The sequence below is a fragment of the Balearica regulorum genome, chromosome 20, assembly GCF_011004875.1.
Source record: "Balearica regulorum gibbericeps isolate bBalReg1 chromosome 20, bBalReg1.pri, whole genome shotgun sequence".
NCBI classification, from domain to species: Eukaryota; Metazoa; Chordata; class Aves; order Gruiformes; family Gruidae; genus Balearica; species Balearica regulorum.
Window position 1 is genome coordinate 8,522,414 of NC_046203.1, and position 22,412 is coordinate 8,544,825.

Below are 22,412 nucleotides of genomic sequence, written 5' to 3' on the forward strand. Positions count from 1 at the left end.
CAACAAGAATGTCCCCCCAAAAATCAAAATTAAGATTGGATGATATAAAAGCAGAAGCCGACATGAAACAGTCTTCTTCAGCAAGGGGTGTCAGGTGAGCTGGTTTAGGGAAAAGTCCAAGGATGGAAGGGTGTCGTGTCACTACAAGCCACCTCCACTCTTATCTTAAGGAACCTGCATAACACCAGCACCTCCAAAGCAGCGGCAATCTTTCAACCAGTCCAGGCAAACAGCATTTATAATGCTGGTTTATTTGTGGGGATTTTTTTTTTGCTGGGTAGGAAGCCCTCCATGTCTTCAACTGAAGATACTACAAAAGTGCTAAAAGTTGATGTGATCACAAGTTTGCCAGTGTGCAAGTGAGATGCACTAATATGAATTTGGAAATGAAAAATCAACATTTTCAAACCTCCTTCAAAACTGTAATTTAGATATTATTATTTTTTTAAGCTCAGCTTACACAATACTAAGGAGTTAAATTTGGCTTCTTGTTTTGTCCCGCATTGCATCTTGTAACTTTTACTGAAAGTCCTCAAAATTTTTTAAGAAATCGATGTATCCCTATTAAACATCTTGGTTTCAATAAATCAGCATTTTCCAATAGAAAATCTGTCTGCCTATTCTTATTTTATTTTTGATCAGTGTTATATTTCAGAGAAATGTATTTTGCAGTGCAGCATCAGAAACAGGTAAATTACTATGCTGGCTCAGATCCATAGTTCGATTAGATTCATATTTTGCATTTGACAGTACAGCAGAGAGGTCATTTCAGAATCCATTGCAAGAAGCACAGGAATGGAGTTACCTGCTTTGGGTGAATTTTCTCCCCATCCTGTGCTAGATAGTCACAATACGGCTGAAGCTTCCTGAGCAGTTTCATAAACACTATGGTCTCAATGATCCTGGTCCCAGTGATTCCTCCCATTCGCTTCCTATAGGAAAACTATTCACTTTTCTTAATTTCTTTATTCAAATGTGATTCTCGCAACAACTTCAGAGGTGGCATAGATGTACATCCACGCGTGGCGAGCGGTGTACACAGATGTACTGGGCTCCCCATGAAATGACCCCTTGCTGCCCAGGGACTCTTGGCTCCACAGATAACCTTTCTTTCCCTACTTCCCTGGGACTGCCATGACCTTTCCTTTCCTACAGGGAGGAGACAAAAAGGCAGCCGCCTCCCCTTGGATCGAGCTGCTGGATCATTCAGCAGATGTCTGGTTGTGTGCCACTCGGAAAATGTCACTGCCTGCCGGCAGCTCCAAGCAGGTGATTAATGCCAGATTGAGGATTTTTCTGAGCTACATTCAGATCCTTCTGTTCGCTGCCGCTTAGTGAAATGACAACCTGGCCCTCATGCCACCAGAGGCAAGCGTAAAGCCTGGCACATGATGGAGGCAGGGGATCTCCTAGGTCTTGCGCGGTGAGGATGAAGGTCTGACCAGAAGACTGGTGAATTAGAGATGAGTGGGCGATTCAGCTAGGAGCAAATCCTGCAGTCATGGCTCCAGCGAGGGCTCGTGGACACCATCCCTACTCTGTTTGCTTTGCCTCATCAGCTACAAATTGGTCATTAGAAAGATGGTTGTTATTTGGCTGTTTCTCCCAGGAGCGGCTGGATTTGAGCAGGTGCCATAGAGTTTCAAAAACATTTAGGATGGAGACATTGCAGAATGTGAGTGATGGCTGGAGTATCAATGTGTGTGCAAGAAAGCCTTCAAGGGGTGGAATGAAATGTGCTGTTTGAGAGATTAGATTTTTATCCTGTTAGAAGCAAGAAATGAAGAGGAAAAGGTGAAAGATGACAAGGGAGTGAGCATGAGAAAGTGATGCCTTCTTGAGCCAAAAGATATCATAGGAAACCTCTGTGAGCGATGGTATGGGAGCCTTAGACTTGTGCAGTTGTCCACAATAGGAGGATTGCCCAAACAGACCCACATAGGGGTTTGTCCCTTCAAGGAGTTTCTTTTCAGTCTGAAAGGGTCAAACATGATAGAGTGATGTCTCCTGATGAGAGCAAATGGGATTCCATCTTCAGTCACTTTAGAGGCTTTAAAAACCAACATTTGTTATAAAATATAGTTTTTAGGCAAGCAAACAAAAGAATGCAGTACCCTGACCATCATCCCAAGCATGAGCTCAGCCTTTTTTCAAGTGTTGGTGTTGAAAAAAGGAAAAATCAGCACCTGACTTACTTACTTTCTCCCTCTTCCCAACTCCTCTATATATTTATCTTTCCTCCACTTCCTCCACATCCTCAGATTGGTTGCCTGCAGTGGCATGTGAGGGGCTGTTCCTGCAAGCTGACAGTTCCTTTTTGCAAACTGAAGAGTTCCTGAGTTACTGGTGCTGCTGGTTTCTATATTTTAAATCTTTGATCTCATGACTGAAACGAGAGAAAAGAAAATCAAGGCTTTGGCTAAGTTCCCAGCCCTGTCACTTTCTGACCTTGAGCCAATCACATGAACTTCTAATGTCAATATTCCCATCTGTTAAGCCTCACAAAGATGCTGTAAAGCAAAATTAATAAATTGTATTGGGATATCTACACTTGCAGTCAGTAACGTTTCTTTCATGAGTAATCCCATCGACTTGTGTGCAATCACATTGAATAAAGTATTACTCATCATGAGTAAGAAGCTAAGAATCCAACCTTTAATATTTGTAAAAAGCTTGGGGATTTTTGTGGAAGAAGTTGGAGAGAGAGGAATTGTCTCTGATCCAGACTACAAATGTGCAGAAATTCATCCACCATTAGTGTCTAAGAGACAGATAACAGTGCCCTTGTTGACTCCCTTGCACACTTACCCTGCTGAAAGGGTGATTTGGAGCTTGATGGTGCACAGGGAGTGATCACAGGCTATAGCAGAGATGGAGACAGAGACGGAGACGGAGATGGAGACGGAGATGGGGATGGAGATGGAGGTGGAGATGGAGGTGAAGGTGGAAGTGGAGAAGAAAGACAGCAAGATTGAGAGGGAGGAATGAATGAAATTTTGTCCTGTCCGAGTCAAAGGTTGCATCACAGCAGAAGGGAGAGAATATCCAATATTGAATCCTAATGAAAAAACACGCTGGAACCTCATTTAACACTTCAAGTTTAGCTAGCATATCCTGAGGCACACCACGCTTCTGCCTTTGCTGTGGAAGGATGCCCTTCAGAGCATCTCCTTCAGATTGCTCCTGAGTCCCTGCCCACAGCACAGTGTGTACCCCTGAGGAAGATGCTGCCCTCGGGAAGAGCCAGCTTGGCTGCTTGCAGAAAGGACGGTGTCAAACTTTGACAGCAATAAACTCAGAGGAGAGGGTGCTGTGGGAAAGAGACAAGGACGTTAACTTTGAGAGTGAGAGGCTTTTTTACCCCCCAGTCCACCTGCTTATCATGGTGAGATAACAGCTAACACAAGCAATGCTAGAAGTAGCTGCTGACATTTCCCTGCTGATTCTTTCCTCTCCCCCTACACACACAAAAATACAAGAAATGCCTGACTTTGATAGCAGCTGTCAGGCACGGGTCATCCTGCTGAACAGAGCTCTTAAGACATTTCCCACGGCAGACTGAAATTTTGAATGGGGAGGAGGGACAGGGAGGTGGTGGAACCGGGAAGCCCATGGAGAAGGGCTGTGCAACGTGACCAACCCCCCGACAGTGATGTGCTCTGAGGCATTTGATTTCATTCTTTCCCATGGGCATCCCTGTCAAGATTTTTTCACAGGGAGCCACTCCACCTGTGCCAAATCAGATGCCAATAGTGCCTTAATCTGTGCCTATGGGGTGTGTTTATGTTCTGGCAAGCTACATCAAAATGTAGGTGCCCACTGATGCGTTTTTGTGTCTGGCCAAGCCTGGTTTGTGTTCAGGATTCTCCTAGGACTGAGATAACCTCATGGAAGTGGGGCTGTTTTGGGATTAGTATCTCACTGCATTGTAACTCCTGTGCAGCAATCCCAAATTTTGGCTAAGGTTTTTAGTGTCTCTGGCATCTGATACTGGGGAGAACAGGCTGTCACCTGACAGCACTTAAAATTGCACAGACACATCTCTGCCACAGCAGGTCCAGAGACACACCAGGTCCAGGTTTTGATGCGAGGCATAAAGCATCACCCATTTATATGAGCAGAGGGCTATATCCTATCAGACCTGCTCCCATGAGAATTCAAATGGATTTGCATCCCTCCCACAAATAGAAAAAACCGAATAGGTTCTCTTGTGTACTTACAATTTTAGCAAGCTTATTGCACTAGTATCTACGATCAATATACTATGCCCTGACAGCGCATGTGATAAACAGAAGGGAGCCTGCCATGGCAACTGATGCATATCGCATATATTTGGCCTGATTCTGATAGCTTTTTTGCTTGTGTAATCCTCCTCTCATACCTGTTTGAGTCCATGTGAGATCAGAATTGGGTTAATTGACTTGTACTTCCTCCAGCGTAAGCTTGGAAGCTTTCAGCAAACAAAGATTTTTTTAAAAAATAAAAATCTCTGAGATCTGATTTCTAACTGCATTGGGCACCTGGCATACCAGTGTCTCCTATAGGCTTTGGAAGAAGACCTTAAATCACTTGGCTGATAAGTCAATTCTAATAGCTCACTTAACAAGTACTGCTTCATGGATATATATCCCTCATGACAATATCTAATGTTAAAGTGGTGTTCTGAAGCATATAGGGGAAGTTAGGATCAGAGTCAGAAACTGGTGAGGTTATATGGGTCTCGGTCCACTGCACTAGCTACAGGACAATTTTGGCTGTGTAAAGAAGTGCAGCTCAAGGTACTTCATCTCTTCGAATCACCCGGGCAATTTCCTTCCCAATTTCCCTGCTATTGCAAGTCTTCAGACTTAGATGTGTCCTCTTTAAGGAAAGTATGTCCCATTTCCATGCTGTGGTTACAGAGCTAACTTGAGAATGAGAAATGACTTTATTTAAGCACTCTTCTGAGGTTTAAGGTTGTCATTACTGCCCATGCTTTCTTCCTCAGAGAAATTCAGGAAAATCTTGTTGTTATTTGCCTCAAAGCAAACAAGCAGCTGGAAATGGCACAGGTTAGTTTTGTTTAAAGAGAGAAATTGTTTCCTTTTATTTACTCTGTTTTCTTCTTAATTTGCTCAAGTGACCTTTTCTCCATTTAATGTTGAAAAGAGCAAACAGAACAGCTGATTGACCTGGATATCTTTTATTCTTGGTTGTTGAACTCCAAGTACTCACACACAGTTCAACTGGCTTCTCTGGGATTTCTGCCTATTTGCTTCAGCATAAACAAAATAAATAAAAAAACCTGAGACCACTGTTCAGTTCTTTACCTTTTCTTTCTCTTGCAGTTCTACCACCTAGATACCCCTGCAAGATGGTGACACCCTAGTATTGACATTTTTCCTATGTATGACATGAAAACCTCCCTTATCTGCAGAAATTCTGATTCCTTTCCTTACCTCCTTTGGCCCCTATCTATTTCTGCGAGGCTTTCCGTAAGTTGCTGCTCCCGAATGATCATGTTTTCCAGAGCTAAAACATGAACCTGATGTTAGAAAACAAGGGAGGAAATATAACATCTCTCCAAACAGCTTTACATTTCATTCAGGTCTTTGATGACCACCGTGCGTTGAACACATATCTTATACTGAGCTCCCCGCAGTAGCCTACATCTTCTTTTGTCCCCTGGAGGATACGATTCATTCTCATATGAAGAATTTCAATTGTTCTTCCCAAAGTATGTTATGCATGCAATGGCCTCAGCAGGATTTTATTTGCTGTTGTATGGCCCACTTACATCCTTCTCTGAGGTCTGTCTTAAATTAATTTCTTGTCATCTTCTTCAGACCTAAGTGACCTAAGAAGAAGGTGGGAGAGGGATGAAATTTTGTTCTTTGGACAATTGTTGCCCTTTTTCACTATACCACCCCATCCTCAGGCTCTTAATACATATCTGTAACAATGCTTGTCCTAGGAGTAGTCCCTGGAGCACCTCCCACTATTAACCTCTTTCCATGCTGAGAATTGGACTTTTTATTACGGCTCTTTGATTTTTATGTCATAGCTTGTTTTCAATCCATGAAAGAACTTTTACCTCTCACCTCTAGGTAACCCACTAAGCTTTCCTTAATAGCTCCTTGTGAGGGCTTTTCTCAAAAAATCTTTTGAAAACCTAAATAAATCACCTCTGCTTGCTCAGAGGTATCCATTATTTTTGTTAACATTTTGAAATGCATTAAAATAGATTGAGAAGCACGACGATTTACTGTGGCAGCCTCCATGCTGGTTTGTCCCAAGCATCTGGGGGCATTGTAGCTCTGTCTTCAATGGTTTTTCTCTTATCTTTTCTTCAATTGAAGTAAGGCTTGCCAGCCTGTAATTCCTTCATCTCCTTTCACACCTTTATTTAAAGATGGATACAGCACTGGCCACTTTTCAGCCCTCTGGCATGAGTTCTGATTTTAATGAAAAAAGTGACAGGCTTTGTGCTAATAGCTCTACTTCTTTGCTCTCTCGTTCCTTCTGAATTTGAGTCTGGTCCCAGTGACCTACAGAAAATTGATGGTCTCATCCAGTAGTCTTTACTTGTACGAGTAGGTCCATTAACTTCAGCAGCCCCCCTTTAACTTCAAAGAGCACATCTATAGAAATGAGTGCTCTTCCATCAGGTCTTGTTCCTCCATCTGTCGTACTAAGCATGAATGTTTCCACGCTATCTTATGCTTCATGGATTGTTTGATTTTGGGTGGGGTTTTTTCACTTCTTCCCCTTTTCTTGCCATTGTATGTTGAAGTTTGAGCATGGATGTTTTTTTACTGTATGCATGTGTGGTCTGTACTACAGTGAGTGTCTACGCCCTTGTATGAACTGTAGACTTCCAGCACACATCCTTATCCCTCCGTGGCAGTGTATCACCTTCATTATCTTGAAAGGAGAACTACGAAATGGAGACTTTTCTATCTTCCCCATGGAGACATGTATGTTTTTTTAAAAAAATAAAAATTACTTTTTCAGTTGTGTCTGTTATGTTTCCTCCTAGGGACTGAGGATTGAAGGAATTCAGTGAACCAGAAAGTAAATGCAATTGCATTCTCAGAGTAAAATGGGAAAGGTATAAAAATACAGGAGAGTGAAAAGCTACTTAGGTTAAGCAACGCTAGTAGCACAGTAGTTCTTGGATATAAAATGTCACAGGTGGACCAAACACTAAAAGAAGTATTATAAGAATAAGTGGAGTTACTCTTCAAATAATGGAAAGGGGACAGAAATCAAGCTGCCTATAAGTTGGTGTTTGATGTGTTTCAGATCAGGGCTATATATGTGATTGCCTGAGATGGCAGAGAACTGGGTTTGACGACACAAGAGATTTCTTTCACCTTTTTGTCCCGGTGTTTCTGAGAGTTAAGTAAGGATGACGCCCTCAGTGGCAGCTGATTTAGACCATGCTTAAAGAAGCATAGCTAGAAGACAGACGGTGTCATTAACTCCTCTGGTATCATTGCTGCTTTATGTGCTACAACTTTGTTCAATTGCACTAAATGATTAACCAAGAATGTGGATAGTCCCCTCCAGTTTACAATTTAGGATGGATGCAAACAACCCAAGGCCTTGAGCATCTTTATGTCAAGCCAAGTGCAAGGTCTGCAAGATGGTGGCACGTATCCCCTGGAAACCATGCAAACAGTAAGATAGTGTGTTACAGCGAAAACAAGCAGCTGAAGGGTGTCACCAGAAGAGAAGCATGAATCACATTTCCTCTCCCTTTGTCTTGACAGACCGTCAGGAACTGCTTTTCTCCTTTCCTTTCCACTTTCTCACATGGCATCTTCACAGTCAGCCCTTGGCAAAGGCTTTTTGGTGGCCATTCATTAATTCTGCTGTGGCCTTTAGTAATGTCATCTTGGCTCAAATGCTTTCTTGAAATACAGTTCTGCAGATTTCCCCAAATATCCTTGGCATGTTATATGGCACTGGAGTAATGCTAGCTCTCTTAAAACATAGAAGAAGCAAACAGTGCTAATTTATGCTTTGCTTTTTATTCCCAACATAATTTTGATTTTAATGTCCCATCCTCACCACATCAATATCTTTTCACTACTGGCATGTTAAAACAAAAAGTAAATATTTCATCTTCTTTTCTTTCACTGAGATGCTCACCCAGAGCATCTGGGAGTATGCAAATGAGACATGACTGAGGGATGCTGCTTGGGTGCTTTATGGGACATCAGGGCATGAGGATATTGCCCACAAGTGTCAACGTGAATGGAAAATTAGCTACACTGGGTAGTGATGTATGATTTAATATAGAAAAGGATATTTACAGTAAAACAACAGCTCACAAGGATACATTGCAGAATTGTAGACTCTGCCTGAAGGATCAGAAAGGTTTATTTATTTAAGATATAAAAATCAAGCCACCCTTCTGCTTTGTTCTGCTGGATATACTGATCAGGGCAGTGGCCTATTGCTTTAACTATGATGTATTCCTTCCCCCCCACCCCACCCCGGCTTTGAACAGTAGGCTATCAAAATTCCAGAATTCTCATAATTCAAACTGCAGGTGGTGTCCAGAAATCTCACATATGTGGTCACTGAACATGAGTAAAGCACATTGCCTTGAAGGGGCATTGAATCCAGCCTGGCTGCAGATGCACAGCTCCTGTGTGGATCAGTTTCTTTATCATCCTTTTGACAGGCTGCAGATCTGACCTAGTCCCAGAAACCGTGACCAAATTAGCGGTGATTCTGATATCCAGTAGAGATTTTTTCCATTATACTCTGCCTGCAAGGAGTCTCGAAGCAAAACTTAGAAGCAGACCCAGGACTGGGCTTGGTAACCTGGAAATGGCTTCTCAAAAATACACGTCTGACAGCCAAGGTTATTTAAGGCAAAAAACCCACTTCAGCTGAAACCTTGCCCCAGCTGGAGTCTACAGCGCTCGCACTCCAGTGGGACAAAGGCTTATGAAGAAACTCCAGAGACTGTTTCTTAGGCACAGTTTTCCTTCTGAGGAGCTGGATTTGGCATTACCTTCTGGAATTAGTTCCCATTTTCCACCTATTTATTATCTTAGTATTTGGAAAAAAGAGTCAGGGCAAGCTCTAGCTAGTGCTGCCAAAGCAGAGCTGATAGTTTCACATGTAGGCACACATGCACTTACATGTAAACAAACACTTCCTGCTGTGATATAACTTGAAGAACAAGACCACTAAACAAAAATACCCTTGACATTTGCTTCCTTTTCCTTTCGAGAAATAAGAGACTTTAAACAGTGAGATCTTTTTCATCTCTCCCCCCAAACCCACTGTATGCAGCGATTTATTAGAGGTGCAGCCCCTAGCTGAGGTGCTGGAGGGGTGCGGGGGGAGCCGGGGTTGGTGCTGCTGGAGGAGACGGGGTGCCAGCTCCTGGGAACCGGGGTGCAGCTCCCTCCCGCTCCATCAACCCCCCCCAGCAGCGCCCCGGCTCCCTCTCCCCTCTCACTTTATTACAGCTTTGTCACTTTTGCCAGTGACATGCCCGGTGAAATAAAACCTGAAACAGCTCAGTACGTGTCATAGACTGTTTGTTGGGGATCCAGTACTCAATTTGTCTCTGTACTTGCCTTGTACGATTGGTAATTTAGTAGCAGCACTTAGATACTGAGGTGATAGATGCCTTGTAAATACAGCAGATATAGATTAAGTTATTAGCATAAATGTGAAAAAAAATTCATGGATAGGGAAGGCGCTGAAGCTTTACCCCTCATACGGTCCATGGAGGGTGTCCATGAATGCTCAGCAATCCTTTAAAACCAGTGTCCAGACTTGTAACTGAGTCCAAGAAACCTTTACATGAAGTGTACAACGTAAGGGAAGGAAGCTAGCCCATATTTTCCTACCTTTCGCCACTCCTGGCTTGGTTGTGTCCTATCACACCTGACATAAGCCAGAGCAACCCATCCCCAGAATTGCCATCTTCCCCGACAGCTCCCACAGCGGTGCACAGAGCCTGCAGCACGGGAGCAGCCGGGGGGGGACCTCCATGTCGTAGTGAGAGGGCAATGAGAGAGGTCTTTCTGCTAAAGCAACCATAGTCTTAGGAGCGAAAGAGGAAAGATGTAAAATAAACCTGACCGTTAATTTGAAGCTGTTGGGAGGAACTGACTCTGTGCAGTAGCTTTACTTTATAAAGCGTGCAGCTGAAGCCTTTGCAGCGTGTGGCTGGGCCCCCTGCGGTGCTTTTCAGCTCTGGGTCTGTGCAGCACCGGGAGACCGAACGCAGCCAAGATGCGAGCCCTGCCACCCACCGCAGGGGCGAGCCCCCACTTGGCAAAGGGGTGGGTTTCCATGATCCCACCAAGGGAAAGAGTCAGCTTCACTTCTTAGAAAAAAAAGAAGATGCAAGGGTCTGCCAGCAAAGAAAACCTGACTTCTGTATCAGAGCATCCATCTGCTCTGGAGCTTGCATAGTGAGCTTTCTGCTGGGGCTGACTCCCCATCTCGAGCTGGGGAGAAAGAGGCACGTGGAGCACGCGTGGCAAAGCAGAGCCCTGCTCCTGTCAGGGCATTGCGGTGTCCTTCCTCTGGACCCCACACCGAGACCCAGGGTCTCTTGCAGTCCCGGGGAAGGACCTTGTCAGCCGTGGAGAGGTAGCAAACCCTCAGAGATGATTATGGAATAAGCCACCATGGGGGAGGGAGTCTCACAGCTCCCGGTTAGTGAGAATCTGGTTTGTGCCCTTGAATGAATCTCTTTGAAGATTGTGGGGAGGGTTGGCTGCTGAAGAGCTGCTTCTGTTCTCACAAATCTCCGTTTCTTATCTGAATCTTACTCACTCACACCTTTGGCACTCAATTCCACGTGCTTCTGTACAAATGCAAATCATGACAGTTTTAAATTTACCACCCTTCTGTTTCATTGAAGATCCTCTTGTTATTCACTACTGATTTGGAGACAATTCCAGTTGGACTTGAAGCCTAGGAAAACTTTTATTCCCTTGAAAAATAATAAATATTTCCAGGATATGTTTATATCACCCTTTTTGTTGCACAAAAGAAAGGAGGAAAGTGCAGAGATGTCAGACAATAATCTCTCTTCAGTATTAAGACTGAATGGGGAAACTACTTTTCCTGTTTGCATACAATATATGCTCTTCTTTCATGCAACTCCTTTAATCAGGTTTTGTGATCAAGTTCTGGCCTGTTTTGTGTAATTCACAGGGCTGTTTTACATATGCTTTGCAACTAGAAAATGTCAATGACACATGGAAATGCTTGTATTTGCAAAGTAGCAGTTAGACATTTGCTGTTTGTAAGCAGAGACAAGCAGGGCAGCAGTCAGCCTGGAGGAATGAGGGGATGGGGGTCTGTGTGGTGTCCACCAGAGCATCACGTCGCCTGGGAAAGGGCATATATTGAGTGAAACATGGGGAGCAAATAGTCACCTTCAAAGCTGTGTGTGGGAGAAACTTGGACTCAGCAGTAACATCTTGTGGAGCTTCCCAGCAGCTTTTCACTCCTCCTTTCCACTGGTGTGATGACTTTGGCTGCCTCAAGACTGGGCAGAGTCAGGCCCTGCATTTCTATTAATAAGAGTATCTGCCTGAATGTCTTCACACTTCTGACGTGTAGCTGAGTGTAGGGATTGTGCTAAATGTGAATGAACACAACAAATAAAATAGCCTGAGGGTAGCGCTGTGAAGGTATAGGGTGTGAAGTTACAGCTAGGACAGTGAATGAACTTGAATGGGCAAGAAAACTAGATGTGCACACATACAGCTTCATTTAGCACCTTGTAATCAACAGAGGTGCTCCAAAATTTGGATGAACATCAGCACAACCGAAATCACATCGAAACAGTGCCATTGCATCCACGCTTACCCTTGGATGGCGGGGTGCTTCTGTCAGAAAGTGCAAATGGTTTAGAGTGACCCTACATCAGCCCTTTAGCAAGACTGAATTTTCCAGGCTCTTACAGATTCTGCCCAGGACTTAAAAGCAAATAAAGAAGACTGAAGCTTGCCAGAAACTGATGATACCTTGGGGAGAGAAAGTGCAGAGGAAAAACACAGACACTCTACAAAATGACTGTGAGAGCTTTTCAGGCAAATACCTGTAGATGAACAAAGACTCCTTGGCACAAAATAAAGATGACTCCGGTGAGTCTTTATGACATTACTGTGCATTGCAGAAATTACGAGGAATATACACCTATATATTCCTCATATATATATTATACATACTAAAAGCAAGTGCTTGCACCATTAATGAACAAGAAGAGGAGAAAAAAGAAGAAAAAAAAAAGGGGGGAACTCAGTTGTGTAGAGCAATGAAAGAGGAATGTTGCTGTATCAGGCTCAGTACTTCATACAAGGGAACTGTGGCAGCTCTTTCCATCCCAGGCATCTTTGGCCAGATTTTGATCAGTTTGCATCATTTATACCGGTGTATCCAGTCGGAAGCTGAAATAAGATGATATGGCATTTAGACCCATTGATGGGGGGAAAAAAAGAACGTTAATTAGTAGAAGCACAAGCTTAGTACCCTGAGTAGGGTAAGTACAAATCTGAGGTGGATTTACATGCCCAAGCCGCTTTGCCCATCCTGCCAAAGCAGTCTTGTATGCTGCTTGGCCTGACCTACACCCTGGGAATGTGCTTGGTGGAGCCCCAGAAATCATAACTCCAGCACATCCTGTATGGGCAGTCCTATTCACATGTCCAGGGGACACATCCAGTCAAATAAACAATTCAAAATAGCTTAAAAACAAACAAGGGAATCAGTAACATCCATCATGGATTTTTCATGCACAAATCATTTGACAGCCTCTATGGTGGGACAACAGGCTTTGTGGATAAAGAACGCATAGCAGATGTGGTATACCCTGATGTCAGTAAGGTTTTTCATAACTTTTTTCATGCAATGTTCTTGGAAGCAAACTAGGAAGCATGAAAACAATTTAGATGTCGTGCCAATAAGTGTCTAACCTACATCTGATTGGTTGTCTGTCCTGAAGCAGGAGGATTCAAGGAAATAGATTCTACAGAAATTGGTCCTGGCATCAGTTCTGCTCTGTGATTTCATGACTGATCTGGATGAAGGAATGGAGTCCAGTAGTTTAATACACAAGTGAGACTGACAGGACAGGCAATGCATAAAAGCACAGAACAAATGTTTGACACAAGGGAGATGTGGTCTAAGAAGGTCGTACTGCAGGTCAGTAGAGAGAAGTGCAAGGTACAGCACTGTAATACTCAAATGCACAAGTGCATGGGGAAAATTAGCAAAACAGAAGTTCCCCAGGCAGGGCCCTGGGGGCTACTGTCTAGCAGAAGGTGAATATGACTCCAAACATTATACCAGACTATGTAAGGAAGCGAATGGCTGATGAGACACAAAGCAATGCTCTGTTGCAGTTAGCTATGGTGAGACCTCAGCTGGGGGACTGTCTGTCTCCGAGAAAGGTGCCCCAATTTGAAGATAATCCAGAAGAGAGCAATGACACTGGCTAGAGGGCTACTAAAGCCAGTAAGGCTTACTTCTGAGTAAGGACTGAGCACACTGTGCCTGGTTGTCTTCCAGAAGTGAAAGGGAGTGAAGCTTGATAGTAATTCTTGCATGTAGATAAGGTTGCTACAAAAAGGAAGGAGATTTACTATTCTCCATGTTCTCATGGAGTGGCTAAACCCCCAACATTCCCATAAGGGATTTTTTTTCTTTCTCATAGGAAGGACTGAGAGGCTGGAATGGGCTGTCTGGTGGTGGAACATGGGGTGTCCCTTGCAGGAGAGACACGAGTTGGTTTGTCAAACACCAGAAATGACACAAGTGTGACTGCTTCTGCCTTGTCACAGGGACAGGGACAAGACAAACTCCAGCAGCCTGTTCCTACCCTGTGATTCTGGGACTGGAGAAGTAATGTTATTGGATTTTGTTGTTGTTGGGGTTGTTTTGCTTGGCTGATTATTTACTGGAAGACATTAACTCAAAGTAATACACCAATAAACACCCTACAGTATTAGAAGTTTACCAAATTGAGGAATTTCCTTTCAAAAAACATCCTTAAGTAGGACACTCAATTTAGTTTATGAGGATAAGAAAAGCCGTCTAGGGAGCTAGTAGAGGGAAGCTGCTCCTGTGGCTATGACATAAGAGCGCTGGGTTTTATTTGTGTTGTTCTGCCATACATGTCTTGCTTGCTTTTGAAAAAGTCTGTTTGCTCAATCAGTAAAATGTAACTAGTATTACTTTCTGGTTTGGATATTATGCCTAAAACCTCTCTGAAGTCTACCAAGGACTCACATGCTATAAAATGAGGGTACATATAAAATACCTAAGATAGAGAAATTCAGATATAAGACTCTATAAGCATTTTTACATGGAGAAAACATATACCTAGCCTGATTGTCTGCCTTCAAACAGATGCTAAGTAAAATGGTTTATTTAGGATGATTGATTATAGGAACCCTGCTCATACATCCCAAACATATTCTACAATCACATCTTCTTTTCATTTGCAAGGACTGAAGAGAATTTTCATATCTCTTCTCCCCCTTGTGATTTATCATTTCTGAAGCTAAGCCTGTTATCAACATGGGTTCGCTCTAGAGCTCCCAGAAGTCATAACACATTAGCATGTCTTATTAAAGCAAGGCTGTGGTTAGAGCTGCAGAAATAGCAATGCTCTTTCTAAAGAAGAAGAAATAATAAAGGATCGAATTCTGCATTTATTAGTTCTTCTGCTGTCAAAGATCTCTTTGGATGTCGATGGGCTTTCTGCTGCACTGTCAAGGGTCACATATAACAATTTAGGTGGTATTGATCTAATCAGATTCAGTCCATCTAAAAGTTAGGTACTTAGTCTAAGACAGTTAGACTCTTTCTGTAGGCGGTGGAGAGGGCTAGGTATTTCATCCCACCTGATGGTGCGTGTTCAAGATAGATCAGAAGAATTGTCCCAGAAGTGCCCATCTTTGCAGCTGCTTATAAAAGAAGGAGTCTAGCTGCTCAGCCTGGATTTAAGCTGACCAGGTTTTAGACAGCTAATGTCAAGTATGCTTAAATTCGTCCTTAGAGTTTGACTCAGAGCCCATTGGAATAAACAGGAATCTTTCTGTTGACATCAGCGAGCCATGGGCCAGGTTTTGATGTCATGAAAATATGTAAATCCAGTACCTTTCCTGCTTGCAGATCAGGATGTCAAGATGTTGTTCTTCTCTTATATCTGTTTTGTCTTTGGAAATGATGACAAAAAGGCCCAATAACCTCAATGGGAGACTTGTCTGAGGAAGAGCAGCAGGATTGGGCCCAAAGAGCACCATTGCTGAGCTAATACAATGTTGAATGACAGCATGCTCTGAACCCCGTCAAAAGCAACAGAAAGATTCCCAGTGGGAGCCAACAGATTTTATGTTAGGCAACAGAGATGTTCATTTTACCTTTGCAGATAAATCATGGTTCCTGTGGGTTTGATTTTACAAACTTCCTACAGAGATCAAAACTAACGTGTCTGAAATGTGATCCTCCACATGATACTATCTGTGTCAGTTTGCCCCAGTGGGATGTAGCTTCCTGTTCATTATAAGGGTCCTTCTTCTAATCCATCTCTACAGAGGTGTCTTAGCTCAAATGAGTGATTAGAAGTATTCCTGCTGTCACTTTAACACACTTCTACAATGAAAACTGAGTGTCAGGTTCCAATCATCTAACACGTACCCTTGGTGCCATGGGAGCGGGCAGGATCCAAAGCCCCCTGGGAGGCAGTATGTACTTGAGGCAGCATTAACACCTATGCTCTCCTTAGTCTCTCTTTGATTTTATTTTCATTTTTCTTCCTGAGACATGTAGATTGCAAGTTAACGTGGTCTTCTAGCTGCAGCTAGAAAGATTCTGCATGTCCAAGGGAGGAATTTGTGCCAGGAGATGCTAAAGGTCTGAACATTTGTGGTGACCCCCTTTGAACTGCAGCCAGAGATGCTCTGCTGCCCAGCAGTACCAAGTTTTCTCTTGGGATCATGATGTGTTTGTAGCCTGGAAGACAACCCACTTTAGGAAAGACCAAGGATTTCTAGATAGTGGAAAAGAAGTCAGTTAGAAATCTCAGAAGCAGCCTGATCTTGTAAGACTGACTTCTCACATACCAGAAATCCATGGTCTCCAAAGTGACCTATCCCTTGCTAATAATGATTATCAGGAGGAGGTGGGTTGTGGCAGGAAATCAAAGCAGAAGTGGAAGGCATATGCTTCAGTTAGCTATCACTGTGAGAGGAGGGAAAGAGAAAATAATTGAACAAAGAGCTGGGCTCCCATGGAGGGAGGCAGCATTGCTCCATCACTTGTGAAGCTTAAGACGGCTTGTGCAGAAAATATTTATCACCGTAATGACAAGGAAGAAGATGAAGGGCTGAGATAGATCCTAGCTTATTCATCTCCCAGTTCTCAGAACAGAAAAATACCTAAAGATGGAGGAACCAGGTGTGTAGCAGTTGTGAATAGACAGGACCTAATCATTCCTTGGAGCTACACTGATTCACCCCAGCTCAGAATGGAGTGTCCTGGTGCTTTGTTGGTGTCAGAGCTTTGCCGGCAGAAGGGTGCTAGTTTCTTTCCTGAGTGATACAGGGATGTGAATGTCAGGATGCTGCTGTCTTCAAGAGTAACTGAACTCCAGAACCAGGCGAGTAAGACCCATCACACATACTCAGCTGGGCTCCAGATGCTGCAATTCCCTTCTCGCTTAAATCCCTGCAGAGCAGCACATGTGCTGTCTGCATCATCCTCCTGTTTCATGCTCAGCCAAAGAACACAGGGAGCTTGAAAAATTGAACCAGATAGGGCACATCCCAAGATAAACAAGCCTAGCTATTACTGGTTTCTAACTCTTTCACTGGTCAAGGGCAGTAAGAGGAGCACCTTTTGTATAGCATCTCCTTCCCCCTGTGTAGATGGGAGTGTTAGCAGCTGCCAAAGATCCTACAGCTGATCAAAGCCTGGAAGCTGCTGACATACTTTGTTATTGTAATTTCTTGTTCATTGTTTCCTGCAGAGTGCAACCACGCTATCCAATCGCCTGTGGCAGCAAGCAGGTGAAATGAGGCATCAAGGTGAGAGAGAACAGAACATCTACAAAAAATCCCAACAGCCGAAAACGCATTAGTACTTCTATTTTCCCCCTTCCCCATGCTCTCTATTCATGTCCATCTTTTCCCTACTGCTGCCTGGGCTTTTTACAAATGTGATGTGAATAACAAACAGCCCCAGAGGCAGCTGTACTCTTTTGGACACAACTGGTAAGAGGTCCCGAATATCCTCCACAACCAAGAGAAGCCGCCTCCATGTCAGAAAATCAGGTCTTGTTTCAGAAGCCAGGAAAAGCTTGAGATTCTGCATAATAAGAGTTTGAAAGGCAGATCTTCCTATGCATCTTGGGTATGGGAGCCAGTGTGGAGTCTTTGATGTCTAATAAGAGTAGCAATTGCTCCTGTCCCTCAGCAACCAAACCTTTTCCTATCCCTCCTCTATCCAGCTGCTGTTTTGTCACACAGCTGCTAGGAATGTTCGTTTGTTTAGTCTACCTTTCCACCCAACTGGTTGAAATTTGATGCTGAGGCAAAGAAACAGAAATAGGCAAATTAGGAAACAGATGATTACTTAATCTTACTCCTTAAGGAATACTCCTCACCCCTGAATCTGCTTCTATCCCACAGCACTGTCGTTGTTGTTATTTTATCTGTTTTATACCTGTTATGGAAAGCTAGTCATGATTTTTCTTCCCCTAACTGAAAGGATGATTTCTGTATCGGCTAAGTACTATACATATCTGTGCCTCCTTTTGCTGCTGAACCATGCTGCCTGGTCCAGCTTAAGGCACAAATGGACTTAGTCCTTCTTTCTGACCATCCCATGCTACGCACCTCTGTCCTCAGCACTCCACTGTACTTGTCCTTGTGTGGACACCTACATGAGTTGTTTAAGGCAGTTTGCCCTTCTTTTTCATTCTCATTTTAGGGACAAGAGTGCAAATGGAAAGTATATAATGGAAAACCAGGGTGTGTGTAGGATCTTGTGCTCTCTCTCACTGACATGTTTCCTGGACTCCTTCATGCAGTGACTCAGCCCACACCACTGTCATGTGTTATGCAGGATTGGGAGCAGGCAGGGTTGGATGGATGAGCAAGAAATGTAGTAGGTGTGGAGCTGAGCAGGGGTTACACACACCTTCACAGATGGGGAAATAGGTCAGACTGTGAGCAGTCGTAGAGTAGACAGAGCGATCTGCTTTCCTTACGGCAGTTTGGAGTTTTGATATCATACAATTTGCATATGGGAGTGTCTGGAAAAAGAGAAAAGCTGCCCGTGGGTCAGTGCGAGGCTCAGCTTTCTTTTGACCCTTCAGTCCTTGCCTATGACAAGGTTAAATAGCAGGTCTGAGCTATTTCTTGAGGACTGGGGCTATTATTTCCATCCTGCTGGGAATGAAGGACATTCAACAACCCATGGGGACTAACCTTCTGCTCCAAGGGAAGTCCCTGAGGGTTGAAACTTCCTGCAACTTCCCCATCAAGCCGATCCTGTCTTCCTGGCTCACAACTGTTACCTGAGATACTGGGTAGGAGAAGGAGGGAGAGGGAAAAGAAGGGGCAAGCACATCAAAAGTTTAATCCTCCACAAAGAGTTCAAATGCAAAATCTAAAGATGTATCACAAACAAACTAAAGCTCCATGAAGTATTTGTTTAATGTTTATCCAGTTCTAAATCCTTTTCTTGGCAAATGGTCTGTTCTCCCTGTGAAGTGAAAGGGCTGGGACTGCCTGCCAAGTGTTTGAAGACTTCGTAACAGTACATGGGAGATTGTATCTCCAGGATGGAAGCAATGCAAAAGCCCACTCCCTGTGTCCCGAGTCACAGGTGAAGAATGTTCATGTTCAGCTAATGAAAAATGGTGGTATCTGGATACACTTTCATATGGGTGCATCTTGCATGTGTTCATTTCTTGAAAGAAAAGCATCCTGGGAACTGTCTGTAGTTTCCCTGCTGCTTTGCACCTTGCCATCTTTTATTTCTGTATGACCATTATTATTATTATTATTTGTTCCCTGTAAAGTTGCTACTAAAGTGCTGGCTCTGAGATTTGAAGTCCCCATTTCTTGAATGACAAAGCCTTCATGGATCTGAGACAAGAGTCAGCAACTGGGATTTATTTAATGAATGAAATTCTTTTGCAGTTTTCTAAGCAGCAGAGGGACATTGAATATTTGTATTTGAGGATGTTAGAACTTGTTAAAAAAATTTCATGTGCATACCTACATTCCATAGATATATATACACAACTTTAAAATATACACTAATGTGTCTGTGAGGGCTGATTTTACTGTTCTTCATGTGGCTGTAGAGAATACCCTTCCCTAAAAAAAAAAATTAAAAGGGAGGAAAAAGAAAATAAAATAACAAAAAAACCTGTCACTTTACTGAGAGCTGGTTTAGAAGAAGTTATTAGTGACAATTGTCTCAGGTCAGGATCCTTTGCACTTGAATGTCTAAAGGAAAATTAATTTCCAGAAGGAAATAAACCAGGATAACGGAACAGGTGAGAAAGGGGACAGATAGCTATTTTAGCAATGAAAAAGGGCAAAGCACGTGGCCTCAGGAGGTGGGAGGGATGCCTGGAGGTCTCAGGGGGTCGGCAATGAAACAAAAAAGTCTTTCACCTCAAGATCAATGATTCAAAGCCAGCAGAAGACAAAGAGTGGGTTGATGGTCTTGATGAAGGGAGCTGATGATAGTCTTAGACCGGTTTTGGCTGGAAAGGGCATCCACTTCTCAGCCAGCTCCTCCGGTGCAAAATTCTGCTTTAGCGGAGGAGAAGTCACTAAGGCACAGAAAGCAAATTCTTTGCTTAGTCCTGACTGAATAACCAGAGGTCAAGACTGAGGCACGCTCGTCCCAGTCACTGTTTGCAGAGGGTCCTCAGCTCTTTCAGGCACCAGAGCTTCCAATCCCACAGCCTTTCTGAGAAGTCGCTTGTCATACAAAGTGAAAATAGAGTCTAGGGCACTTTTTTATAACAGTCTGCCATTTCTGTAGAGCCCTGTAAAGTTGGTCTCATGGGGTCTAATTTTCAGTGTGGCTGAGCTGTTTCCATTTCCAGTGGTTCCAGTTATTTCTGTATATGCAGGACCTGGAAATATCCCATCACATTAATGACAGCACTGTATTGGATAGGCTTAATGTGGCTATATCACACTATCCTGCCTCCCCTCCTGTGATCCTACATGGAGGAAAGGCCGAGGGTATGTGGCAGAGTCCAGACCGCGGCATGGGTCCTGACCTGGGGCTGACAGTCATTCCTGCCTATGCACATTGCTCTGTTTTTATCTTTGTCCCCCAGATCAAGCAATATTTCTGGGACCACTGCTGCCCTTTTTCAGCCTTTTGTCTGTTTACTCTTTTTTTCCAGTCCAAAAGCCCTTGCTTCAGACCACCAGTATTGAAGAGTCTCCTGGCCTTATTGTCCCACTGGTCATGGCTCTTCTTCCCCCATTCTGGCATTGTCATCCATGACAACAAGGCGTCTGGGACATGACCAAGGGTTGGGTCAGTATAATGGCTGTAAAGAGGGGAGGTGGGCACGTTTCTAAAAGCATTTCCTCCTTCCCTTGCAAGCTGCTTGTTTTTCCCTGACGGTGCAATAGCAATCCCCATCAGCTTTTAAAACGGGCTGTGAACCGTTTGCTCAAATCCCTTAGTGAGTCCCTCTGCAAACAGCTAGAAACTCCATTAGCAGTGGCAAAGCTCTTCAACATACTCTGTGGTGTCTCCTTTTCCTTCCCTCCTCCCTTTCCCCCTCTCCAGCACTCCTAATTAGGTCATTAATTCCTAAATCAGGAACACCAAAGCTGCTGCCACAGCAGTGCAAGCGTCCCTGCCATGAGGGAAAAGTGGGCTCAGCATGGAAAGCCAGTACCCGCTCACTTCTCAGCTGTTTTGTGTATTAATATAACAGCTCTCTGCAGAGGATCCCGTCTAGGGAATGGAAATCTAGTGTTTGCCACTTGTTGAAAAAATTTTTCTCCATAAGCCACCTGCGTTTTATATATATATGTATATATTTTTTCCTGTTTTCCTCTTGCTTTCCTCCCCTTGCTAACTTGTGTGTGGCAATTACTTTAAGTGAGCCTTGCACAGTGTACGGAGCGGGTGAGTTGCCTGCAGAGCTGAGACCAGGCCTGTGATTGGAGATCTGGAGCTGATAGCCCTCTTCTTGGCACTCAACCATTTCTTTTGACTTCAAAGCAAGAAACAAAAGATGTTTCAAGGACTTCTTTGGAAAACCACCATTAGATATGATGAGGCTTAGGGCCGTTTCCATGGCAATGGAGCCTTTTTACATTGTGATCATTGCTGCAAAATGGAAATGTTCTTTTGTCTCTGAAAGTCTGTTCACTTATTTATATATATATGTATGTGTGTGTGTGTATTTCTTTCAGCAACAAAAAATAATAAAAGGAATTAGATCTCATGGCAGGTTCCCTAAACTGAGTCACCTTCTCACTCTATGAGTTGTTTCTTAATTCTTTAAACTCCTGCATCAAAGCAAAAACTTCACAAGGATTTGATTTAAGTGAATATTAGCATTTAGGCCATCAGATTAACAGCCTTTAGCAGAAGGTACTAACATCCAATTGTCCCAGTAGACTGCAAACATGATGAACAGAAGGCGATCTGTTGACCCAAAAGAGCAAATCAAACATCTCCCTATGACTGTGACTATCACCTCTTTTGTCCTACTGTGCTCGATATCTTTGTATTTGTTGCTTCATCCTATTGCTTTGTCACCACTGATCAGAGTTTTCTCAAAAATCAATGATGCAATCAAAACCCCAGGCTCCCCCAAAACTATATCACTTTCCTGGACAGTAAACACTTCTGTCTTCATTCAGACATGGAGATGGCGATTTGGGCACACTGAAAATGAACCCTAAACTTCAGACCAAAATGTCTGAATTTTCTCTTTCTGAGGACCAAATTATTTTTGGGCAGGGTAAGAGGAGAGCTGTGGGAAGGTGACAAGTACAGCTCAGGGGCTGAAGAGTGTGCAGTTCCCATTTTTACAGGCATTGTTCTGCTTCCAGTTTGTGCCTGTGACCAGAAATGCCAGGACCAAAACGCCACAACCAAATGCTGCATCTGGCACAGCATCTGTATATATGTCACTGTCTCAAGTGGCTCGTTCTGAAGCTTGTCCAGGTTGTTACTGAAGACTGTGCATGGATGGGAGCTGTGCTTGAGATCCAACTCTGTGATACAAGGGATCTATCTGGCCCCTGTCCCTGCACCCGCCGTACAGCTCGGGGCTGGATCCTTGCGCAGCTCGGAATTGTTTGTAACCCCCAAATCCACCCCAGAGCCTTTGCTCCCTCCCAGCATCACTGTCTTCCTCCTTGCCACCTTCA